Source organism: Ambystoma mexicanum, chromosome 3q, assembly GCF_040938575.1.
Source record: "Ambystoma mexicanum isolate Mex_15411 chromosome 3q, UKY_AmexF1_1, whole genome shotgun sequence".
NCBI lineage: Eukaryota > Metazoa > Chordata > Amphibia > Caudata > Ambystomatidae > Ambystoma > Ambystoma mexicanum.
In genome coordinates this window covers 44,739,116-44,766,708 of record NC_090926.1, presented here as the reverse complement: position 1 = coordinate 44,766,708, position 27,593 = coordinate 44,739,116, and the positions used below count along the sequence as shown (strand labels likewise).

Genomic DNA, 27,593 nt, shown 5'->3' with positions numbered 1-27,593 from the left:
ATGTATTGATGCTGAATTAATTATCTATCACATCATTCCATTGAGTACATAAACCTTGTTATACATGCAGCCCAATTTAGTATTTTAATGTATTTGTTTTTTCATCAGGAGACAAAAATAGGAGAAACAAAAGTCCAATGCTTTTCGGACTGTGCTAAATTCATCATCAGGGACCAAATCCGTCTCCCTTCTAAGTGTAACCCCTGGTACGACTCCAAACTTGCAGCCCTGAAATGCAAGTGCCGAGAGGCGGAACGGAAGTGGCAAACCTCAGGCTCACCCTCTGACAAACTGGCCTGCCGTCCTGCTCCAAAGGCTATACAGACTCTCACCCGTCCCAGGAAAAGGGTCCACATTCAGGCACGGGTATCTGGTGCATCCGATAACAGGGCTGAACCTTTCAAAATCAGCAGGGAACTTGCCAATCCTTCTGCAGTGTCTTCCTCCCCTCCTGATTCCCAGGCTCTCTGGAATGCACTGCCCACACACTTTGTCACCAAAACTCAAGACATCCTGAACAATCTTGTTACGCACCAGCCCAACCCTTCCCACACCCCCTGCCTCCCTTGGCCCCTCACCCTCCTCCTCCCTCTTCTCCTTTGCACCTGTCACACCTGAAGAAGTCACCAGAGTTGTCCTCTCCATGAAGGTCTCTTCCAAACAAATGTCCCCATGCTCGTCCAGAACCATCAAAGACAACATTGACTCTCTTGCCCCCGCACTCACTGATTTCTGCAATCACTTCTTTATCACCGGATCTTTCCCATACTCCCTCAAGCAGTCCATAGTTTGCCCCTCCTTAATAAAACCTCAGCCAACACTACCTGTCCAGCCAACTGCCGCCCTATTTCCATCACCCCCTTCCTGGGGAAACTACCAGAGAAGTATGCCTTAACGCAACTCAACTTGCACGCTGAACTAGTGGATGGCCTCCAGGACCACCAATCTGGATTTCGAGCTTCCAGAGGTATGGAAACTGCTCTTTTGAACACCTCTGAAGAACTGTTTGGATCTCTGGACTCTAACTCCCCAGTTGTCCTCATCCTACTCATTCTCCCCTCTGCCTTTGACACAGTCAACCATGACATCCTCTTACAAAGGCTTGATGATATCCTTGGTTTCTCTGAATGGGCACTGGACTGGTTGACCTCTTAACTGACCACTTTTCCCAAGTCATCTTGGGCTCCTTCTCCTCTCCTACCTCCCTCTCCACCTATGGTGTCCATCAGGGTTCTATCCTCTCCCCTTGGCTTTTCAACATCTACCATTCTCAACATCTACCATGCTCAGCTGGCTCTCCTCCTTTGCCCCGACTTCCAGTGTTATGCAGATGACACTGAACTCTTTTTCAAACTTCCTATTAACCCTCTTGCAACTTCCATCATCCCTGACTGCCTAGCTGCAATCCATTCTCGGTGAACTTCCAACAATATCTGCCTCAATGCCAGAAAACCTGAGATCCTTCCCATTGGGACCCCTGCTCCCTCCTTCTTCCTGTCTCTCTGGCCTTCCTCTATGGGCTCTGCCCTGGCTCCTTCTTCTGAAGCCAGAAACCTTGGAGTCATCTTCGACTCCTCCCTCTTCTTCCTCTCTCACGATCAGGACATTGTCAAGTAGTCCCACTTTGAGCTCTTCCTTTTCAAAGGAATTCTCCCCTTTTTCACTTCCGCCACAAGCTCAATGTGACTCGATCCCTGGTTCTCTCTAGGCTTGACTACTGCAATAGCCTCCTCCTGAATATACCTTCTTCCACTATGTGACCGCTCCATCTAATCCAAAATAGGGCAGTAAGACTTATCCTTGGCCTTAAGCACAGAGACAGCATCTCTCCTGCCCTAAAAAGTCTTCACTGGCTCCTGGTTGCTGCACAGATTAAATTCAAATCCCTCTGCATCATCCACAAGGCTGTTTGGTGACAGGGAGTGCAACTCTCGCTAACTATATACTCTACATCTAGACGTTCCTCTGGCACCAACTCTCTTTGTGCAAAACGTTTCGCTTTCCTCAGCTCTCTACCGCCTATGGAACAGCCTCCCCCTCCATTTGCGTCTTGAGCAGGACATTCTCAAATTCCGGAAGCTCCTCAAGATTTTCCTCTTTACCTCCTCCTTCCCTCCTTTTCTCCTCTGCTAATCTCACAGTTGCCTTGATTGGTGTACAGGGCCCTTATGCATCTCCAGGGCCCATGACTTCTCATATCCAATCATTCTAGCTTCTGTCTGCCTTCAGCACGTTTCAGCACACCCCTCTGCCCTGGAGAGTCGCACTTTCCACTCAACCCGGCTCCTGGCCTTGTAGCACTTGCCATACCTTGCATTTAATCTGTGACCAGCCCCCTAGCACGGACACCCCAGCACTTACCCCCACTGCCCTCTTCCTCGCTTCACTTGCACGTTCTGAATACTGAGAGGCATAGTAGGTTTGTCCGATTTGTTTTTCTTTTTTTCTTTCCTCACTGTATTTATATTTCATTGTATTGTATCATGTTTCTTTTCATGTTCCCTCCCTGTTGCCCTGTGGGCGCTTTGAAACAGTATTTACTTCCTGTATAAGCGCCTAACAAGCGAACAATAAATAAATAAATAAATAAACAAATAAATAAATAAATAAATCCAGATTCTAATGAGCTGATTTGGAGCCTCAGCGACAGCATCCACTGTCACTAAGATACCTTCAAGCCATTTAATTTGTCTTCACAGGATAACCTTTACAAAGTGGTCAACACTGGGAGCTGGATTTGGATTGAATGATTAGGAAGAAGGTGGTTTTACTCACTGATGAAGGACTAATCACAATCCGAAATGCATTGGACATCTGATTCTCTTAATTTTGTCTCCTGATTAAACACGAATACCCTTTAGACTAAATTGGGTCCCACTTAGAAGAATGTTTTTATGCTCAACGGAATGATATGACAGACGACTACTTTAGCAGCGATGCATTTGCAGGGGAACCGACAGTGCTAAGGGATTCCCCCCCTGGTCTCAGGCTCCAAAAGTTGTATTAAGCCCACATCCAGAACAGCCTTCTACACAAGTCAAGGGAGCGTGCTTTTAAGGATAGCTGTCCCGATCCTCCACTATTACTATGCAGGAACCATACAGAGTCCCGCTGTGCGAGGATTTCTACCAGGGTAACCAATACTGCAAGACCTGTTTATTAAGCTGAATATAGGTAGGCTGCTCACAGGCAGTCATTTGTTTTTCAATTTTCCCCATGATTTGCACAATTCACGGCTTTACACTTGTGTGCTTTGATCATTAGAGTCTTAACGCGGTGGCAGTTTGTGATGTGCACCATCAAAAACCCCTCGGCTTCTGCGAACTAAGGTTACCTAAAGTATTCAGTTATGAGAGGAGAGTACCCTCACCGGGCCTGGCAGTATGGACGTGGGAGCTTAGTGGCAAGGTGCATATTTCCGGTACAGCCTGACAGCGGAAACGTGGGCTGAGGCATACTTGGTACCCCTCTGAATCCCAAAGTACATCTCCAGTAGCCAAACATTGCATGTGCATGAAGCGTGCATGCCACAAGGGGAGGCCGCCCGGCCATACGCAAAGAACGCAGACAAGCCCATACATAGGGAATTGCATTTCTCTGTCTGCGTTCTAAGCAAAATACACAAGGCAGGGCCCTGAAGACATGTGCCCACCAGTGAATGGTGACGAAGAGCCACTAGCTCTGATGCCCATCATCTTTGAGCTTGAAAGAATACACCCTAGAGATTAGAACTGTACCCCTCGTGCCAACTCGAAACTCCTTCTAAAAACGGTCATCTCTGATCTGTACTTGGCACACCCTAGGAGGCATCGCTGGAACCCCTCGAAACGGCGAAGCAGCAAAACGTGTTCCACTGTGTTACTGTTTCTTGGAGAGCAAGAGTATCCACGTCCTAAGACATGCAATGACCCTGCCCCATCACCCTGGCTCTCTATCTCCCTCCTCAGGCAGGTGGAGTGATGCATGCTGCTGGAAATCACCCTGGCTATCCGTCTCCCTCCTCAGGCAGGTGCAGTGATGTAGGCTACTGGAAATCACCACGGGTCTCCGTCTCCCTCCTCGGGCAGGTGGAGTGATGCATGCTGCTGGAAATCACCCTGGCTATCCTTCTCAATCCTCAGGCAGGTGGAGATGTATGGTGCTGGAAATCCCCCTTGGTCTTTGTCTCCCTCTTCCGGCAGGTGGAGTGCTGTATGGTGCTGGAAATCACCCAGGCCAACCGTCTCCCTCCACGGGCTGGTGGAGTGCTGTATGGTGCTGGAAATCCCCCTGGGTGTCCGTCTCCCTCCTCGGGCAGGTGGAGTGATGTATGGTGCTGGAAATCCCCCTGGGTCTTAGTCTCCTTCTTCGGGCAGGTGGAGTGCTGTATGGTGCTGGAAATCACCCGGGCCAACCGTCTCCCTCTCTGGGTGTCCGTCTGCTTCCTCGGGCAGGCGGAGTCTTGTATGGTGCTGGACATCACCCTGGGTGTCCGTCTGCTTCCTCGGTCAGGCGGAGTCTTGTATGGTGCTGGACATCACCCTGGGTGTCCGTCTGCTTCCTCGGGCAGGCGGAGTCTTGTATGGTGCTGGACATCACCCTGGGTGTCCGTCTGCTTCCTCGGTCAGGTGGAGTCTTGTATGGTGCTGGACATCACCCTGGGTGTCCGTCTGCTTCCTCGGTCAGGTGGAGTCTTGTATGGTGCTCGCTTAAAACATGTGCTGCCTCTCATGGCTTCCTCACAAAGGGGGGCTGGAGTGTTGACGTTGATCTGCTGATTTTACAGCATATGTTAGGCCTCCATTCTGAGCCCACCTTCTGTTCCCCTTTCACCTCGATCCTCAAACTCTGGGAGGGCTTATTCTTCATAAGCGGCGGCAAGCACTCACCTCACAGCCGGCTCCTTGCAAACGTGCGCTCGTTGTTGTTCTAGTGTGGTTGCTCATCACCTCTCTCTCCATATATGGAAATGTCTGTCATTTCATCAAGTTCTCTCACAGCAATCCAGTATGCGCTTTTCTTTTGCTTTGGACAATGTGGTATGGAGAACAGTGCAGATAGTTTGTTATCCATACGGCGGAGGAGTGAGAGAAGATGTTCTCTACTGCATCAGGGCGAACTACGGCATGACAACTGACCTCAGATTCGGAGTTACCCACATGGTCGTATTATGTGCCTTATTTTTCTTAGATGCTAAGAATTGGGTCACTTAGAAGGGTTTCTGTTAAGTGTGCACTATAGAAAAAGCCTCACTATCGCATGTTTTTAATAGACTTCAGTATTGCCTTCAAACAGCAATTACGCCATTTACAGATCGCACACCACCAGCCGATTTGTCATCAACCTCCCCCATGACCGGTTACCAGTCTGCCGTTGTTCTTCCATAGGGAGGAGCCTTGGCACCAGTGATAGACAACAGCCTTGAGCGGGTGTGGGCAATTGCCTGGGCACTGGCTCGCCAAAGGGCAAGACGCATAGCAGAAGCATTTGGTGCACCGGGAAATGAACGCCCACTTTTCTGCTCAAAGCTGAATATGCTTTTTATGTTTGGGGGAACTTTAATTGAGTGTACTTTGTAGGATCATTCCTTTTCGCATCGAGATGTTGAGTGGTGTGTGGGAGGTGCGGGGGTGGGGGTGTAGAACTTTAATCCAGGAGAGCTGGCTTGGCATCCTGACAAAGTTCATCACCTTTCCTCCCAATAGATCAGGGACTGGTTCCCAGAAAACGTTTCCAGAACTGCCTGGAGGCATATAGAGAGTGTGACTTCCTCAAGGGCTCGCTTCCTTCCCTGCCGAAATATCTGGTTCCTGGTCATCTTGACCATTGGAAAATGCACCTCACATCTGGGTGTCTGAAGAAGCCATCACGCTGCGTATGGAGGGCATTCTGCATATCACGAACACTGCCGAGCTTGAGCCGGACTCAGAGAGGAAGAGTAGTAGAGCAAGCCCAGGAGCGCATCGGAAGCATGTCCTGCCTAGATAGGGCACTGTCTCAGTAGAGTGCCGGAAAGGACATCCGCTCCTAGAGGTGGCAACCCGGCCTGAACCAGAGTGGCCGTAGGAGCAGGCACACATCACTTGTGCCTGTGAAGTTTCAGAAGTGCCCTGCATCTACACAGCACTCTGCGCCCCATTGTGCACCTACATCATCAAGCACCAGCATTAGTGCAGATCTGAGGTAAACTTATGTGTATACTCTAAATCACTGCGCACTCCACTGATACGAACAGATCAGACTTTTCCAAGCTTCTTTCATGATTTAGTTGGGGTGGTCCGGGCAAGTGTGGTCTTGAAGTTTGAATAAGGCACGTGCAGTTGGAGTTTGTGATCAGTGTTCCAGGCGGAGACAGGTGGTTGACAGGGGAGCTGAGTGATGGTAGAACTCTGAAGTAGGATTTATCTGAAGGACATGAACAAAATTGAAATAGGATTTGGTTAACCAGGGCCAATAAGGTTGATAACATCCTGGTGACTAACTTTTCTGACATACACACACATAAAGTTTGTGGTCAGTGACTACTCGAGAGGCAAACATCACAGTTAGTTGGAGGCCGTCGATTACATTTAGTGGCTATAACTGGGTGGGTAATACACACACTAGAAACAAGGAGGAAATACCAATGACCACGTTGCATGACATATTCGCATGCAACATGTGTTGTCATTGACTACCAGAGAGGAGGATATGTCAAAGTTTGTTGGAGGCAAAATATTACATTAATTTGCTGCATCAGAGGGTGAAACACACAAGCCACCATGTTGTGACTACTACTTGGGGGGTATTCATGGTGACCACTTTGCATGACATACATGTATGTGAAGTTTGTCGACAACGGGGGGGAGGGGATACTTGACTAGGTTCCTCAAATAGCTGTAATCTTGTGTGAAACACCCAAACCATCTTGTTCTGACATGGGAGGAGCATGTGTGGTTGAGCTTGGTGAATTCCGGGGAGAGTTCAGGTGAGTTTGGCCATGATTTGGGATTGCTGGTAAGTCTTACACGTGCTCACGAGTCAGGCGAACACTGAATATAAGGTTTGGTGTGACTTTATGAAAAAGACAGAGTTTGCCATGCACTCTGTACACTTGCTCATCGTTTTCAAAGAAGACTGTTGCACTGCAGAACCATATTGTCGTTGTATGCTGTGAGCTGTCTACTATCTATTCTGGGCCCAAAGGTCGATATCACCCCCACTGTTCCTGAAGATACGCCTACATCCAACAATTTGATTTTGCCTGCTCTGGTGTTCTCCTGAACTGTACATCACAAACAGTGAGACTCCAGGCTTCTGACACTCATGGATTGCTGAAAATCCCACTTGCAGGAAACCAGACATGCTACTGAAAAAACATAACTGCGAAAGACATGCCCCCCCCTCCAACTGCAGAACCAATGCAAGCTCAGGCATCTCGACAGCAAGGCGAAGACAGTGAGATGTTTACCTCATCTTCTCATAGCGTATCCAACCTTGGTAGCATGCCTCAGCTTAGTGGAGAAAAACAAATGTTGATGGCTGGAAGGTTTTGAATACATCCTAACCACGGGCAGAGCTCGGGGCAGGCAGGAAAATGAAAAACGTGCAAAGTTGAGCCATGCTCCCTCTGTAGACTTACATTGACATCAAGTGAACCTTGAGACTTTAATCACCAATATAGACAAAATACCATCAAATCAGACACAATCCATATGTATATTATGATATTCACCAAATATGGAATAGACATTATTCTCTTTAGCTTGTTTTTGTTCAGTTCTGCCAACAAAGCATTACTGTATTGGGATTACCATGAAATTATTGGAAAAAAAAGACCTACTGAGAAATGACAGAATTTGTTTTAATCCATTTTTTTTATTAATGCGGGGGAGACCTCACACACCCTCCTTACTTACCCCTACCTTAATCTATCTCCTTACCCCACCCCAACTATTTTTAATAAAAATTAACAAAAATACCTAACGAATTCGGCCAAAAACATTTGGTTGTTTCTCGTATTTTTGTATTGGATCATTTCTGCAGATACCGCTGTATTGCACAGGACTTCAGGAACCAGCACAGCCAGGGAGCTGTCTGTGGTGCTGAACTGCCATTGCAATGGAAATGCGTGGGTCACAACTTTCAAACGGTTAAGGCAAGCTACTATTGCTTATGTTCTGTTCTTTTAAATTCGTAGTGGTTTTACAGCACCTAAGCATGTCTTGGTAATAGTTTATTGTGACCCCACTAGGATGTCTCCAGACTGGTTTTAGTTGTTTGTTCGTCTGAAAATTGTTTGCGGCCAACTGTTCGAAATAAATCTGTTCGCATTCGAACAATTACCAGATCAAGAAACAACCCCAATCCCTGTACACATGCAACCAAAATGCAACCCCCATCCCCTCCCCTACTTACCTGCTTGCTCGCCTCTAGGCCCACCACAACCCTGCGGCATCCAACCCGTCCCTATAACGTGGGTCGGTTCTGACACTGCAGGGTCCCTTTTTCTTCTTTTCCCCTTTTTCCCTTCTTTTTTTTCAGTCCCCCGCCTCCCCTGTTGAAGAAGCTGGGGACACCCCTGCAAACCCAAAGGGCAAAAATACAGAACATAGGGAGCGTGGGACACCCCCGCGTCCCCCTCTCCACATGTTCGGTATGTTTTTTAATCAATTGAATGGTACTGGCTGAATTTGGTCAAATGTACCATTAGATCGATCATAAACGAACAGTTAGGCTAATACCTCTAGACCATAGTCTGTTGATGGTAAGGAATCGATGAGAGGGAGTTAAATACATAGAAGTAGAGATAGAAACAGAGGTAACACATGTAGACAGATTTATTTTTAATGGGGAGGGTGGTCATGGGAATGTTTGTGGTAGTATGGTTGAGTTTCTTCAGTCTGTACTTTTTTAAAAATACCGTGAACGCAACCGCAATGAATATATGTAGCTTGTTGTAAAACATGGCTTTTTTGCATGAGTGGCAATATGTATGCCTTTGTGGTATTCAAAATAAATATTGTGTGGGTGCATGATCGGCTTGAAACGTGCTGAAGCGGGTCCTTGTAATGTGGAGGGTTTTCGCTTTGCGGTTTAAATGAAATCACTCCTGCACACAGGGGAGGAGGAGTTTTGCAGAGCCGCCGACAAAAATGTGTCCACGCCAAGATGTGGATTTATTAACAAGTGTGCATTGGGTAACACACACGGGGTACAAGGTGAAGAGGTGGAAATGGAGAAAACATTAAAATTAGCATTCTTTCCCTTAGTCCTTAGCAGCAGTGTCCTATTAGATCTAATGTGGTGCTACAGCTTGATGACGACAACAGACCTGAGGGTCGTTACAAGATCAAGCAGAGGGATAAGCGTAGCTATAATGATGGATGGGATTTCTTTTCTTTTCTTATTCCTTACGTTCTTATTTGTTTTGAGTTATATACAATGCTAACTTGTTGCCTTGCATTGCTTCCTAGCGCTTTGAGGCACTGGAGTGTGTTGCAAAGCCCAGGAAAAAAAAATGTATTCACCTGTTTCCATCAAACAAAGACAATTTAGAGCATCTCGGGACTGGGCCAGGGCCCTAGAGCGCATTGACCAAGGAAGGGGAAGCTGTGTGAGAAGACAATGCCACTATCGTGTGCACCACTCAAGTGAGGGTACTAGCATGCAGTGACAGACTGGCACCTCCCGTCCTCGTCTTCTCGACCCTGGCTTTCTTGTCTTCCACTTGCCACATTCCTTTTCATATCGCCCACCCCCCACCCACCTCCGCTCCTCACCCAGTGTCATGTATCTAGGTCCTTCGCTGTCCCGTGCACCCTCTCATTGTCCACTCAACACCTCCTGGGCCTCGCACTGTTGCATCTCCCATCACATCCACCTCCTCCATTTTGCGATGGCTGCTACTGGCCCTTCCTCGATTTCTATGGCAACCAGACGTCCATAGCTGCCATTATTCATGCTGGCCTCTTCTTGAGGAGGTACACTTTCGAAAAGGACATGAACAGAGAGCCTCTAGAGTGCTATATATGTTTTGGTTAAACAGGGATCCAGGGGGCCTTTAAAGGACAGGACGCAGGATCTCATCTTCGAGGAATTGGAATCAGTGTAAGGCCTCTACTTGTTCACAAGCACTCAGAGAGGAGCTGAACCTGGAATGGGAGTAGATGCACATGCTCTCAGCTGGTAGGTAGAGCAGCGTAGGGTCATGTTGCCCTGGGCAACATTCTGCGCAACAGGTTCATGCAATAGCGGGAAGTGGGATGCAAAAGGGGTGTACAGGGAGGGGCATCAAGGAAAGAAGGTGGTCTCATGGGTGTACCTTAAAAAGAAGGGAGGTGTCCGTGTGGTGCCACTGTGTAACCTCAAGCTTCAAAGGGGCAAAAAACTGGCCCCACCACCATACCTGCCTACATTTGAAAATCAAAAACCCTGAGAATTATGCCCTGCACATAGCCATACAAGACTCCGCCCAGTTACACAAGGCTCCGCCCACATGTCAAAAAGGTAAACTATATAGAATGTGTGATCGGCTATGTGCACAAAACTGCATCAAATTTAACTGTGCCCTCAAAACGCTTTTACAATTTTGAGAGGGCCTTTTGCATTTGGAAGCATTGCACTAAAGATGTGCAGGCAGGTCTCTCAGCTGCAGGCAAGGGGACCTCCAAACATCATTTTGAAATGCCCACCCACACACCATTCCATTCGGAGACGGCTTCCCAGCCTCTTTAAGTTGACTGTGGGAATATATCCCTAGTTTCCCCATTATAACTACAAGTCCCAGAATGCAGTTCAGTCATTTCACACTGGCATGCAGCTTGTTATGCAGGATGTAAATAAAATGTGCAATGCCTCATAAAGGGTAAAATCATTGTTTTCCTGTCAACCAAGCAGACATGGCACAGACTAGTATGCATTGTGAGTCTGGTATTTACTTTAGCATAAATGCAGATAGTGGGGCTATTAAATGCTATGCAGCCCATCCCAGTGAGCTGTGGGTTGATAGAGAAATAGCTCATTCTCACATACTTGTCTGCTAATGCCTGTCATAAAACGAGCCAAGTGGGTTACTTAAAAGAAACAAAGAGAACGAGGGGGGAAATGCCTGCAGTCTGTATAGTCCTCCTGAGACCTCACTTTGACATTTTAGCAGGTCCTTGATCAGTGCTTTCCTGGCAGGAACAAAGAAAAGTGACCCTTAATTAGAACATCACTGACAATTTAAAAAAACACCCTTTAAGGGGATTCAGGGGTTGCAAGTGCCTCCATAGCCGCTTCACTGTTGACTGCCCCAGCCCCTCGAGACTCAGAGAAGCAGCAACTCTGGGCTTGCTGTGAAAACCCAGAGACTCCAAGCTCTTGCCCGGAGACTCGGAGAAGAGCGAGAAAACCCGTAGCGGGGGCATCCTAACGCCATTCACCTCCCCCCCACTGCACCCCCACCACCCAACCAACCCTTAGTCCAGCTGTCGTGTAGGCCGGCACCACCCCCTGCCCCTCCCCCCGCCCTTTCTCCCGTGCCGGCCTTCCCTCCTCCACATTCCCTGAGCAAGCAATAATAGGCAGAGACAAATTGTACGATTGGAAGTGTTAATGTGTTAATACCACAGCAGCTTTATTTTGCATAAAGTCTTGGAGTTATCTTACATACGATCCGTAATTCACCACACCTCAGGTTCTTCTACTCCGTGTGAGGTTACCTAGGGTCGCCCCCTCCCCCCTCTCCGTCGGCGTCGTCGGACGCCTCCGGGGTACCCCGGCCCTGTCTATCTTCTCTCTACCCCGTGTTCATCTGTCGTTGATTTCCACTTGCCCCCATCAATATCGTTTAGTTCTCCTCTTAACTTTGGTCCATTGACCCAAATGCAGCTCTGCCCGTCCCCTCCCCTCTCTGCGTCCCCAAGGTCCCCTTCTATCTACCGCAGGTCGCCCCTTGGCACCGTGCGACTGGAAATTCCTATACAGACACCACCGACAGTGTCCCAATGCATCTCATACATACACCGGCCCGGCCCCGACCTCCGGTGCCGACCCACCACTTTACACCGGGCCGGCCCCGACCTCCGGTGCCGACCCACCACTTTCTCCCTGCCTAAAAAGTCATCGTCCTGCGATGTCCATATGTACTGGTGTCCCATACTACTTTGACTCACAGTCCCACCTTCTTCTCTAGCACAGCCTCTACTCGAGACCCTCATCCCCAAATTCCTTCCCCCCCCGGAGGCTTCCCCTTGTATACCTTTGTTGTATTTTTGAGCTTCGTTCTTTTGATCCCCCCCCCGCCCCTCTCCTTTGGGTTTGGAATGGTTTCCAAGACCCCTATCTCCCTCCCCTTTTTCCCAGGGCCTCCCCTGAGTCTAGTACTCCTGGGGCACCGTAAAATCTAATCTGTTGGCTGTGCATTCCCCTATGGGCCTGACAGCGCTTTGCTACAGGGATCGCAATGTAACTCCTCCAAGACTCTCTGCGGGCTGCCGGCGGCAGAGAGTTCCCCCATTTTTCCCTCCTTCATCTCATACCCTCCCCCGTGCCATCGTGGCCAGTACTCGCCAACATGTTTAAGTATGGATAGAGGAGACCGATTCCTGAAACCTTGACTGGCCCCACACTGGTGTTTGACCCCTTTAACGAGAGCGGATGCTGCCCTTTTTATATCCACCTCCGGTGGTTAAGGTGTACGAAAAGAAGTAGTAACAGTGCTGCTACTGATGTGCAATTCATGTAGCGCCATAATCCAACGCGCTTTACAGAGCACATATTACATGCAATATCCCCCAACCGTATTTGGTACGACATTAACCAACCTGCATACTGCTGTGACTGTTTCCAATGTTCATCATTTATACCTGCGCACCTCGTGTCTTTTTTTTCGCTTGGGCGCTTTACCCCGTTACCTGCGTAGGCCCCATGACCATGAACGTGTTACCTAAACATTTTCATCGCCGAGTTGTACAGGGCCAATCGGGGCACCCTGCCATAAATGGCTCCTTCCGGCAGACGCCATTACCCACGAGGTATCGCAAACTCTTAGTCACCCCCTTGTATCCTCGCACCTCAGACCCACTACACCCCAGTGCATTCTAAATTTGATGCTGTGCCCCATTCCGTCCCCTTCGTTCCCACCGTTGTAAAACATCTAGTGCCCAGTTTCCTAATCCATGGACATGGGATTATAACACCGGATAAGCCCATTAAGAAGCACACCCCGTGGAAGGAAAAGCCACCTTAGCAAGAAATGGATAAACTTACCGCAGGTTGCCCAGTAACACCCAATGATGGGCAACTTGCTGGCTAAAACTGCCGAACCCAACCGGGCATGGTGCTGCCACCAGCAAACTAAGCCAATCCTGCTAGCATCTCACTGAATTACAGCACGTGGCGCACCTGCCTTTAGGTTAATAGACACACTTGGCGCGGAGGCCATTAATTTAGAAAATCACCAGCCCCATATACTCGAAATAACTCAATGTGGCGCGCGCCCATCCAACTTGTTACACACGTGCTGCCTAAAATTGAAAACACCCGTTAGACGCGCGTTGGCCATCAGAACTGCTGACAACATGCTGCATTACCTTGCGAAACGACCGTACGCTGCGGGCGGCCATCGCAATTGGGAAAAAACCTGCTGTGTTCACCTGAAACAAGCTAACCTTTGCACGGCGGCAATCTTACTTAACCAGAACATGCCGTGCGCTCGATTTAAACCACTAAAACGTGGCGGCCATCCGATACTGAAAAACATGCAGGGGGACCTTATGAGAACACCCACCTTAGTAACGCTGCCTGAACCATATTCCATTCGCAAAGCGGACGCACGGCTGCACCATGCACATAAAAACCACTTATCCCTCCATAATCCCGCCGCGTTGCGGCCATTACCTCTACGCTCTATGGGTACCTTGACGCTCCTTGTCCCACCGGAACCGAAAACACCCTTGCCGGAACACTGGAACTTCCGCGCTGCTTCGCACGAACCCGCGCAACATTCTTTCTTCCTTTGAAGGAAAGCTGTACACCGCTGCTTTAACTCCCAAAGTTACCGAAAAGTGTCTTCCCTTATACATGATAACGTGAGACCCCGCGTTAGCCTCCCTGTCTACCGCATCCACAATATTGGGCCCTGCTCCCTGAGCTACCTAACCACTCGTTATCGACATGCCCTCCCACCCGTCAGCTCCTAACAACTGCCGCCATGGGTCAGTCCCTTTTGACATATCATATTGGACTTATATAGGGCTACGGAGACTCATGCATCGGAGCCGCTGTTTTTTAATACCCACAGCCTGTGGTCTTCTTTAATCAAACGGCTGCGGTTGGCCCTGCCAGGATCCGAACCTATGTTAGCAAACACTGCACGGATGTCAAAGTGAGCGCTCTCCTCACTGTGCTACCCGACCGGTTCTCTAATCCCTCCTAGCAAACCCAATCTCAGTACACAGCATACTTGCCCTTTAATATGAATTGAAGGGCTCTAGACAACCTATCCTTACCAACTACATGATATTTCCCACCTCCAAAGTGCCCGAACCAGTCGCTAATTAAGCTGTGTGGTAAAGTAAAAACTAGCGTGCTTCCCTTCCATGCTCAGCCACTTCCCAGCATAGCACATACTAAGGTGTACCGGCCGCCCAGCAGCGAAAATTACCTGCCGCCATCATAGTAAATCATGCACTTAATTACCGTGCGCCAGTGGGGGTACTGTTCCCACACTAGCCCTACCAGGATTCTTACAAGCAGTATCCAAACATCCGTTTAACCGTTGCCCCAAGCAGACTCCCCTTTATTTTCAAATTCACTGTCTCACCCCCAGTTCCATCAATACTGCATGCCGGGATGAGAGGATCCGTATAATCCAAGCCGGACCCTCCACGCGCCTCCGCATGCCTAACCGCACAATAAAAGTGTGGTGGGGAGGGCGTGCAACATAGAAAATGATGCTACAAACCAGCCTGTCGTGCAATCTCTGCAACATGCCCCATATCCCCTGGCCCGTGTGCCTGCTGATGCCGTTTCCAACGTTGCGACCATTTCTGGCTTAAAATCATGTCAAACCTTGTGTATATGCGTGTTATACAACCCATATCCCTGTAATAAGCACGTGAAATTCGCCAGAAGGCCAGTGTGGTAGACAGTGCCTGAATCATAGCCCCTAAACCAGACGCCATTGGCCGCGAGGGTTGCACCACCACTCGCCGCCCTATCCCAGCACCAAACCATGTACCTATTTCCCCCAGCTCCACGTGCAACATGAATACCGATCACTTTGGGCAATTAAATCAATTAAACTGGAACCTCTTTTACAGCCCCGCCTGCCGTTTTCCATGTCGCGACACCCTTGCACAAACAGGCCCCGGCGCCCCACCTGAGATGAGCTGAATATTCCCAAACTCTCACAATTATACGATTTGAAGCAGTTAATATAGCTGGGGCCCATGGCGCTACCATGAGAACCTTCAATAAGTGATACAGAAACAAATATTACTCTCGAACTCCAGGTTGGCCTCTTTGTCGCGCTCCATGTGGTCGACTGGCCTGTATCTTATGCTCACGATACCCCCAATATCACCGCCCTTGCTCACTCGAGTCCCCCACTGCCCCGCCGTCTCGTTTTCCACCCTCCCACCATTCGCCTGCAGCCGCGAGAAGTTCCCCTGAACAATCCCCAATGCACAACGCCCATTCCGCATTGCCCTGTGTTCCTGCACCCGTTTTACATATATAATGTTTGTTTTACATGCATTGACCCCGTCTGCTAAATCAGACATCGCGGATCTGCTGACAAAGCGCCCAGTAGTCTACGAAAAAGTGATTTGCGCTAGATTTTTTTTTTTTTTTTATTATTTTTTATTGAACCCCGCCCATTTACATTGAGTGTGGCGTGGAATACCTATTACAGTGGCTGATTTTGGTGTGCATCGTTTACCCACGTTGAGATCGCCTGGTGGCAGGGGAACCGTGAGTTTATTTTTCGATGCGGCGACGTGTGTTCCCAGCACACACAGACACGCGGAGCTGCGAGTGGGAGGCACGGGGCTTTTAACAGAAACAAACCTCGATCTCCTCACTTTCCCCAATAAAATCCTTTTTGTGTTTTTAATTCACTGTGCTTCTAAATGGGCCTGCCAAAATGGTAAAATGAGGGCCTCTTTAATCCCAAAATGAGTGCCAAATCAACAGACGAGGAAGGAAAGCAGACGCAGAAACCCCCTGGCAGCGCCAAGTTCGATATAAACGGCCGCAAGCGCTAAAACGGAGCACGGCACAGGTTAGAAAAGCAACACCAAGTTCTATTTGCAGTGGATTTCCCACCTGAGACTACATCGGAAGGCATTTAATAACACGTATAATACACGTGCCACCTGCAATGCACATGCCACAGACCGAAGTGTATGTTCCAGTTGTAGTAGGTGCATTTTATTATTTATTTTTAACCGGATTCTTTCAAACTTTGCGGCAGTGACCCGCTGCTTAACCCCTCGGGCCTGGGGGGAGGGAGGGGTTGGGTCAGAGCACCGTAAACTACTTCACCCTTCCCCAGCCGAATACCGCACGTGCCAAATAAATTGATTACCCCCAAACCTCATTATGTGCGCGCACCGCGATCCTGCGGACGCCCCACGCCCCCCCACTGAAGGCCTTACCGCACTTGGCCCCGCACCCCCCAACCCCCCAGCCAAAACAAACATAAACTACCCCCATAAATGTTCCCAGGTTCTCGCCGATGCCCTTAATGTGGCCCCCAATCCGACCCCGCATTTCCAACGAGCCCCAGTGCCCCCCACCACATGTACCCGGCAACCCTCCCTAAGAATTTGTGACCCCTTCTCGACCCTCGCTCACCTTTTTTCTTTTCTTTCTTACCGACTGGAACCGAAACCTGCTGACGCTGGAAAACCCGGAACACCGACCTCGAACTCTCCACTGGAACCACGGCCACGACTGCAGCCAACACAGGACAGCAACACAAAAATGCTTCTTCGTGGACCACACGTGGCGGGGGCAGGAAACCGGGGGAAGAGATCGTTCGTGAAACGATCCTACCCTTTTGTAGGGTCTTCCCCCCCCGGCTTCCTGCTCCCCCCAGCCCCCCCCCCAACCAATCCCAGGTACCCCAGCCACTTCCGGGGCGGCCCCCTCCCCCTCCGCCCCCCCGTGGTCCTGAGTTAGCCCCTCCTCCCGTGCCCCTTTGGGCCGCCTGGAAGACCAGGCACGGGGGGGGGAGTCTCTGGCCCGGCAACCCCCACTAAGGGGCGGCACCTGCCATGCCGCGTCCCGCGCGCATTCGCCCCCCGGAGTCTGCGGAATAAACCCAGATGTTAAGCAGGTATGCCCACCACCATGCCAGTGAAAGAATGGGTACATCCCGTGCAGTCAGGAAGAGCTGCCCGATGGACACTTGACATAGAAGGATAATGACCAACAAAGGGGTAGGGCCATAGGGGAGGACTGGATACAGGCGGAAACTATGGGAGCCCTGCGAAGGCGGGCGGCCATGACAGGAGCGCAGGAGGAGGCCCGTGATGTTGCCGCGAGCGAGATGAACGCCTCTCCCCCTCAGTCCAGCACAGCTGGAATCACAAGGGCGTCCGTGGCTAATACGAGCCGTGACTCAGTCCTTAATTCTGAGAGCCATTAGCCGCAGCACTGGCTTCGCATGGCACCTCTCGATGCCAGCGACATGTTGCTGAGGCTGAGCGTTGCCCAGCTGTCGGTGTCCCAGTCTGTCTCTGCCGCCACTTGTCAGCAATGCTTTCACCAGACATGTTAGTAAAAAAAACAAAAAACACGCAGTTGCCAAAAGAAATGACATTTTAAACGAATCTCAGTGCTGTAGACGTTACACCACTGGAGGGTGTTTATCCAAGGACCTCTAAGCTATCCCACCTGCCACTACTGACCCTCAGCTTTCCCGGAGCCGGACAGGAACTTCCGGGATATGTGATGTGCCAGAATCAAGGTTTTACAAGATGGCTGAGCGCAGCTCCAACCGCAGGCAAAGCTATCTGTGTGGCCCTGCCTGGACAGACATGGTGGGACCCCATAAACAGAACACGAACCTTCCACTAAGTGCTATAAATAGGGGAGTATCCAGCATTGCCAGAGTGGGGGGTGACGTGAGCCGGGAAAAAAAGTCCTGCTACTTTCCCCCCAAACGCAGTGCGCGCAATCCCATACAGTCTCATTCGCACCCCCAAATCTCCCAGGCCTTCCCCAATCTACTTTTTTGATTACATTAGTGACAGATGACGTTTTAACACATAAATCATTACCGGATCATTACAGATGCAGGAAACTCATCTGTTGGTGCTCTGTCCAGGCCCTCTGTAGCAAGATACATGGAAACCTCCTAATTTGCCTCCCGATGGCACCAACAAAAGTGACTTCACAGAAAAAGACATTGCAAGGAGCATCATCCGTCTTTTCATACTTGGAGACACCATGGAAGTGCATTTAAAATAAGTTGCCATAAGTAAGCCAAGTGGCAAAACACCTTGTGGTGCAATTAATTGCACTATACATTACACTATTATAATATATGGAGAACTCTATAGTCATTAGGCTATTTTTTATAATAGCATGATATATTAACATAAGCTATGAAGTGAATCAGAATCACTTACAGAGCTGCAGGTAAGACACAGTGGGCCTCATTACATGCCTGTCAGTAGCCGTGACGGTAAAACCGTGTATTTTTCAGGCACCTGGCTCCATGGAAACACCTGGGGATTGCGACCCGGTGTTCCTGGAAGTCAAGTGCTGGAAACATGTTAATCCCCATTCCCATTTGAGTCGCCTCACGGTGCTGGTGCTTCTGTGAAAGCGTGCGAGTAGCTGCTGTCCGCAGACTTGGAGTGTGCCGGTCCGGTAACAATGGTGCCAGTAGGCTTACCGGCACCGGTGTTACTGGACCAGCACACTCGTAATGAGGCCAAGTGTGATTAAATGATTTGCCAAGGATTGCAAACTTTGGTTGAATGGTGAACCCGCGACGTGGACAATTTAAATTAAGCAACTGAACATATCTTCCCAGGTTTAGATGATATAGATATTTATTAAGGTTTTGCTTTGTGTTTCATGTACTTAAATAGTACTTTATAGCAATACTTTGGAAGCAAACCACATTACATAATAAACTAGCCTTTCATAGTAAACTAAAGATACACTATATACCGTGTCATAGAAATATGTTGGGCAATGAAAGTATGGCTTTAGTTGTATTCTCCCTATCCTGTATGCAATGGCACAATAGCAACATGCAGATTAATATTAGCCTAACAAATCACCCTTGTATGTTGAAGCCACAGGCCCTGATTCATGGAATTATTTGTGTGTAAAACAGGGACATGCCATTCTACACACAAATCCCTGTTTGACAAATGGGGATTTGCGGGCAGAATGGCACACACATTCCTGTTTTACACACAAATAATTCCATGAATCAGGGCCATACTCATTCTTTCATAAAGCATGCAACATTATGCACCCTTCTCATTTCTGCTCACTCCCTCCCATTCCAATTTCTAAAGGGACAAAAGTACCTGCTAATAGTCCCCCTTCCCTCCCATCAGTGCCTAATGGTTAACATGTTTGTGCTCTGTTTACACAGAGCAACGTGAGAGCCCTTCTTCTGCACAAAGCTCCTTAGGACATTGTCCTGGCAGCGGGACTCCTCTCCCATTCGGAAAGAGTAAAGTGTTCTGCTGCCAGGACATTGAGCGTGTTGAGAGCAGGAATTGCTTGGCACACATTGCCCTGTCAGAGGGACACCTTTCTCGTTGGGCACCCTCATTGAGGTGCTGAACGGGAGAGGTGTGCCAATGACAAATGTCCCAGTATGGCTCTAAAAAGAGTCACGGGGGGGGCAACTTGCCTCTCCTGCTCCCCTGCTTGGTACACCACTGGGTATAAATCAGTACTTTAAATGAAAAAATGAAGGCGGGTACTCACCAACCTGTGCCGGCACTCAGATCTAGCAAGATCCACAAATTGCCTTTGTGCCGGGGCCCTTCTGGTTCTCCCAAACCTATTTCTATGAAATTCACCCTGTCTCCCCACACAGTAACGTAGCTGTCTCCAGGCTTGGACTGGCCTATAGAGCAATAGGCCCATGGCTGAACCAAAAACACACAATGCTGGTGTTGGTCTGTTTTTTTTGGTCAAAGTGGGACACTTTTTGGGACAATTGGGCTAATTTGATGACTAACTTCACCATGCAGCCAGTATTTTTGACCAGTGTTGCTGAATAAATATTCCTTAAATACACAATTTGCATCACACTTTATCGAAAACAACTCCCCCTTGGTTACTATTCAAACTGTTTCATAAAAGGAATGAATTGTCATTTGCAACTGTGGCCCACTTTTTCATTGGTGCCCGAGACAATTGTATGGCCTAATCCGACCCTGGGTGTCTATTTTTCTCACTATGTGTGATTTGCTCTTTGTGTCTATTTGAATCACTTTCGATTTGTCTGGCACACTGAACATTTACAATCAGCAATTCCAACCAAAGACTCAATATAAAGGTGTGCTTTTAAATCATGTATTTGAAATGTAATTCTGTCAGCCTAAAGCAGTCTCAAAGACGTCCATCAATCACAGACTGATTTTGCCCTGTTTTGGCATCGTTATTGGGATGTGCAATAGTTGGCTGTTTTGAAGGAATATAGGGTCAGAAAGACAACTAATATTATTTGAATAACAATGGTACATGTCTAAACCAGGGTGCTCGATAAAAAGTCACTGACAAGCTGTCACAATCCCCATTGACACCAGTGAGGGAAACAGGGCGACTGCATACATGCAGATAGGTATGTACCTGAGCATCCTATTGAGTTGCTCTGCAGATTTGGTGTCAGTGAGCCATTTCTTCCCTCTGCTAATTGACACTTTGGCAGTCCCCCCTTCAATGTTTAATGCTTGTGCCATGAGGCACAAATGCATGGAAATTCAGGTGAACCCGAGATTCACTGCATTCTTTGAACTTTGTAGTGCAATTGTAAATGCCCCCTGCCATGTATGCGCATGGCATGAGGCATTTCCATGATTTCCTATGAAATCTGGCAGCTTTTACCAGTTGCTAAAAGCTGGCGGATTACATCTAAAGTATATCGCCATTATCAGAATCAGATGTGCATGGATATTTATTTGTTTTTGAAATCTGGGGTGGTGGCCGTGTACGTTTTTTTCTGGTTACCAACGAAAGCCTTGAAAATCCCTTGGAGTGACACATGAGGTAAAAGAAATGCGTAAATATGTTATAAATGGGTTTTCCCTCCTCATGTTCTGCTCCTGGAGGGTGGAAAATGAACCCCTAAATCTGGGTCAATGTTAGGGAGGATTTTCTTCTCAGGGCTCCCCATTTTTTCAGATAAGTCACAGTGAGAATAAATGATTTTCCCAGGATCACACACCTTGCTTAAGGGGTGAAGCCAGGATTTGATCCCAGTTTGTGATTTAAGCACTTGGCCAAATATCTTTCCACTTTCAGTTACTATATTTATTTGTTAAGGTTTGAGTTTGAAAATATTATATAATAGTTTTATAGTAATGCATTTAAAAGTACACATATTACATATATCACTAACCTGTCATTATATGAACTATTTTAGAATCATGCCGAGCAAAAATAGAATTATAGCTTTATTTTACCCATCCTGACAAGATGATCACAGTAAAAGCCTAGAAAAGCTTTCATGTTTTTAAAACTATTTTAACAATGAAAGAAAATGGGTTTGAAAACCGTATTGACAATTAAATAAAAATACAACACAATACCCATAGAGATACAAGCTATTTCGGGCTTATGTTCCGTAACCTGGAAATGAGATTCAATCAATTACTTGGGCATTAAGATTCCATCGAATATCAAAAACCTGTATGAGATCAATGTCCCTCCCTTTTTTACAGAGTTAGAGGAATCGCTACAGAGGTGGAATGTTCAGGAGATCTCCTGGCTGGGCTGATTGGCAGCCATTAAGATTAACTTAGTTCCAAAACTGCTGTATCACTTCCTGGCGCTCCCGCTCCAGATCCCGATCATTAGTGTCCATAACTGCCAAAATATGATATGATATGGCATTTATAACGCGCCTATACACAAGTGTTTCAAGGCGCGAATATGATCCTGGATTTCCATTTGAGGGATAAGACAGCCCATATCTTTATAAATGTTTTGTTGAGAAACTCTGGCCTAGGTGGTTTGGGAGTCCCGGATGTTTATTAGTTACTACCTAGCGGCTCAACTGCCTCTTCCCAGATGGCTTGAAATTGATTAAGTGGCCACACAAGTCCCCTTTACACAGCTCCTTTTTACTAATGTTGGACAGTACCCGGACCACCTCTCCACTGTTATTAGCAACAAAATTCTGGTTACGATGTTGGAACAAAGCGATCGAAAGATAGGGTCTCCCTCAGGGACTGGGTCCCCTACCTCCTATTTTTAATAACCCTGAGTTCATGCCTGGTCTTTGGATATTAGATTTCAACCAGTGGTTGGGTTGAGGGGTGGATTAAATGAATTGAGGCAGTTATATGAGGATGGAGTCCCTTGCACATTTATGTCATGTAAAAGGGATTTAAAATTGGGGGAAAACGAAAGATTTAGACATGCCTCGCTACACCATTGGGCCGCCAATACGGAGGTTAAACAATGAGGCACAAGGGCGCTAGGTGCAGTAGAACTCACATACCTTTCAGGTTTAACTAAAGCAAACATCTCAACACTTTATAATCTTCTTGACCATTCGGATCCCTAAGAAAAGTTGCCTTATACGTCATGAAGGGAGCGAGACTTGGGTCGATAGATTGGGGAAGAATCCCGGAGACATATGTGGGAAAAAACCAAAGAGCTTCCCGTTGTACCACTGACAAGGCGGGTCAGCTGAAATGATGATATAGATGGTGACTTTCCCCAGAGAGGCTTGCCAAAATGAATAATGCACGCATCAGCGTGTGGGAGGGGTGTGCAGCTATTGGATCCTACATTCACATGTGGTGGTTATGTCCCAAAGCCTAGTCCTTCTGGAAGGAGGTTCTCTCACATATCAAATCTATTACAGGGGTGAACTTGCCAATGGACCCCTTGGTGGTCCTTCTAGGTGATAGGGGAGATGTGATCGACCCACTCAGAGGGAATGGAGCAGCCCTATTACCCAGCTGCTATTATCAGTGAAAATCTCCTTGGCAGGAAATTGGAAATCCCTTGAAGGTCCAATTATTCAGGTGTGTTGGGGCAAAAAATGGGAGATTCTCGCGTCAGAGAAAAGTCACGGCTCTTTCATTTGGGAACTGTACATCATATATAGCAACATGGCTTCCATGTATTAATAATGTTAATTACGCACTTCCTGTGATATACAGATCGAATTATTTGGCCCTATTGTAAAAGAAAATGTGTTGGTTGAACTATTGTAGAGTATGTAAGGGAGGATTGTGGTAGCCTTAGATTTGGATGTTAGTTGCACCTTGAACGTACAACCTGTGGGAATTTGGGAGGGAATTAAGCTGGGAAATGTTTTATGAATTGGATGGGTGTTTCCAAATGTGTCTTCAACATTTCGTTCTGTATCTATCATCTGTCTGTCTCTTGCCACAAAATAAAACGGTTTAAAAAACAGCAACACAATGAAGTGCCACTGCATGCAATGTTATCCTTACCTCCTATTTATCATCACCCCCATTCAGAAGTCCTTCCCCAGGGACCCCCGTGTGTGAGCTAACAACCTCTAATCTCCCCAAATTGTAATGCTTTGCTAACACAAAGCAAATCTTGAGGGGGAGCAGCAGTGCTTCTCAGCCGCTTTGACAGGAAAAAGTATGAACACCGAGTACGGAAGGCTGGAAATATGGGACAGTTGACAACATTATTGAGTACAGGTTCTCTCCTATAATAATAAGATCTAGTTTTATATAGCATTACAAGCCCACAGGCATTCGAGCACTGAGATAACAGTTGATATTATTATCCCACAGCGTGCTACTAAATTTTTCAACCTCGGAAAGATGAAAGGTTGAGTTGGTCCTGCCGGGATTTGAATCTGCATCAGCAGGCTGCACAGACACTTCAGAAAACTGGCGCTCAGCTCATTGTGCTATCTGACCGGCATCTTGGAAAACTTGGAGAAGTCCCGGCACTCAATACGACCAACAATAAGAAGTGCAGGTACTGAGGGTCCATTAGAGCCGGCCCATTTAAAGCACTGGTATAAGCTAAACACTTCCAGGACCTGTTTGCCTAATGGAATCCGGGTTGAAGGGTGTCCCACTGAAATTCTAAAATAATGGTGAATTTCACAACTAATGATTAACCAGGATAAATCTGCTGGACCAGTGATTGCATGAAATACTTATATCATCTTTAGGGACTGATTTATGTAATTTTCTACATTCTGAATAGTGACTTTGCGCAATAATCAGCACACAAAACTCCTTTTGTCAATTCATTGAACTGACTTTGCATGCCTTTCTGGGACTTGTCGGGACTCCCCACAGGTCCGTCACGACTTTGCATGTAGTCGCGCGCCTTGTGCGACACTCCATGCAACGTGTGGGACGGGCCTACGCAGAGAAATAAATATGGGGCGGGACATACCTATGCTATGTGCGAGTTGGGGGACGGGCCACGCAGTGTAATTGCACCCCCAGTCAAGCACAGACCAAACCAAATTCATGGAACCAAACGTGCAACCTCACGTCGGCAAAAGTTACACGCAAACCTTGTTGACTTACTGCCTCATTATAGGAGCCGAAGAGCACTGTGCGCATAGAATCCAACACGCAGAGGTAGGGTTCATGTTGCAATTTAGGGATGTCGACATGTTGTTGAGGTGCCGGTTAAAGTTAGGGGTACTCATATGCAGATCAGCCAGATGCAGCCGTCATTTACGGGGTATACACGCAGATTTACTGAATGCCGACTTGAGTTACGTGAAATGCAACACATTTTTTTGTGGTGCAGTTAGGAGTTACGTGGGACCGTATGCAGTGTCACCGGGGTGCTGTCTTGATTGATGGTCGATAGCCGCAGTATTGCTGGGGTGCATTACTTCGCGGGGCACAAAGGTTGGTATACGTGGCTGGATATGACTTGCGTTGGGGCATGTCGTGGGTGTTCTGGCCACTACTTGTGCATAGGGTTACTTTGTGGTCAAGATTCCATGAATGTGCGGAGCGTGCACAGAATCTTGTGCATGCAGGGACACACAAAGTCGTTTTTGGCAGAGGGAGCTTTGCAAGATTTATGCCCTTTTTCCATAAATCGGGCCATTACTTGTCATATGTTAATGCCACCAAGATTGGGACAGTAATGCCAAATGGGGATTTCACAGGTATCCCAGTTTTATCCCTCACCACAAAACCTCTACACCGATCAATTACAATTCATTGTGATTAGTGAACTCCAATTTGACACTTTAAATTTGACAATACGTCAGTGTGACAGTTAACATGGAAGACTGCACCAAAAAGTAACTATCAACATGAATTAATTCAATATTTCATTGTAAACCAAAAGAACATTATTTGATGATTACATTAGAAAGGTTTGTAGCAGAGAACACAGCATTGCTGTGGTTTTATTCCATGAGAGCGGGAGCAGGGAAAAGGCGAGCAACTCTGAAACAGTCCCCTTGACCGCCAAGGTGAGAGAGCCACTGAAATCCAGCATTAAGGCAAGACCGTGGCGTGTGCGGGAGCCATGGAGAACAGGTTCAACAGCAGCATGCATTCACCAGGGGACCGCCATGCCTGACATTGGGCGACGCAGGCGGCAAGGCCAAGGAGAGAGGCACGACACATTAATCATTTTGGAAGGTTTTTGTCCGCATTTATTTTACTGAGCAGCAAAATGCAGCAGTAGTGAAATATATGGTTTCAAAGCATAACATCCCGCAAGTGAATCCCATCACACACTTCTGTGTGGGGGTGAGGTTCTGCCTACTTCCCCAACACCCAAAGAATGGTCCTGGGCAGTGGTCCAGATAAGATTTGGAAGTGGGAGTATTTTACTCCCTATTTCTTAAAGTTGGGAGTAAAATGATCGTTTAGCGAGTAAAAATGTAAGTCAAATTTCCAATGAGAGTATTTTATAAGCAAGTTAATACATGTTTTAACTGAAAAACGGAAATGTTTTTGTAATATGTATTTATTTGCACCTAATTATTCATGCACATTAAAAGATACATGTTTACTTCTTCCAATCAGGCAGTTAAAGTAGTAGTGTCTTCCTGTAGTACTATGTACACTACTGGTACAAACATGTCCATGGAGCTGTGAGGATGAAAGCATGGGTGCAGTATTCTACTTGTCTTTTTCCAATTATTTGTTGTGAGTATTTTTACTTCCTATTATTCTTTTTTGGAGTATTTGTCAATTTTTAGGGTGTATAAGTGGCCAATACACCCGTTATCTGTAGGCAGTTGTGAGGGTGAAAGCATGGGTGCAATATTCTACATGTCTTTTTTTGTTGGGCGTATTTTTACTTCCTATTTCTTTCTTTTTCGGAAGTATTTGTCAATTTCTATGCAGTATAAGTGGCCGATATGTCCGTTACCTGTAGGACAGGTCCTGGGGGAATGAGGAGGCAACCGTGAACGAACCCTGGCCATCAGTCTCATTCTCGCTGCCCCTGTGCCTCTATCAGTTATGCAGCGTTCAGCGAGCATGTGTGCAATGACCGGCTCACCGTGCAGCACCGAGCCTCAGCCCCCACCTGTTTGCAACCAGTATAAATCCAGTGCTATGTGCTAAACCTACTGCTCACGCCCTGACACAATCCTCACCTGACCTATTTTGAAACCTTGGGCTGCGTGGGCAAGAAAACACTGAGTCCATGGCAGCTGCCCTTGTGTGCCGAGTCTCCGCCATGATGGGACAAAGAAGGCAAGCAGTGCTGTGCCCACACTCTTATAGGCCCACGCCTGAGGCCTTGCACACCTGGGGATTTCCATCACCGAGTGGCTGCACATGGTGATGAAATCATCCCGCTGATCGGTGCTAGATTCTCATCCTCGACCTCTCTCCCTCACCCGGACCCCACGCCTTCCAAGAGTGCCACCCCCGGCATGTTATCAAGGCTTGCTGTCATGCGCGATGCAGGAGGCAAGGCCAAGGAGAGAGACACAACAAATGAATCACTTTGTAAGGCAATTGGCCGCATTTATTTACAAAATGCAACATTAGTGAAATGCATGGCGTCAAAACAATGAACATCCTACAAGTCAATCCCATCACATACGTATGCATGGGAGAATATGAAGTAATGCAGTGTGAATAGTGTACATGGGCGCGAGTGCACGAGTGAATGAGAATAAAGATAGTGTGATTGTTCAGGGTGCTCATGTGATTGACTGCTGTATGGGTGCCTGAATGTGCATGAATGTGTGTATATCTGCTGATGTGTGTGTGTGTATCTCCTGTATCTGGGTGAGTGGATCTGTGAGGCTGGGGCACCGGGAGGGGGCATTGGAGCGTGAACATTTTTTGCTGGGATCATGGCATGTTTTACTGCTGTTTTTGGGCAAAGCAAAGCCAACTTGAATGTTATTATGTGAATGAGGGGTTGGAGTGGGTGGGGGATATTGCAATGGGGCTGGGTGGGTGGTACTGTGACATGACATTTTTGACTCGCAT

At 47.6% G+C, this 27,593-nt stretch overlaps 1 protein-coding gene across 2 annotated transcripts in view; it reads left to right on the top strand.

The window, feature by feature from the left end:
• The window catches only part of ELFN2 (extracellular leucine rich repeat and fibronectin type III domain containing 2), a 653,542-nt gene that overhangs the window by 563,591 nt on the left and 62,358 nt on the right, over positions 1-27,593 (top strand). The window lies entirely within an intron of this gene.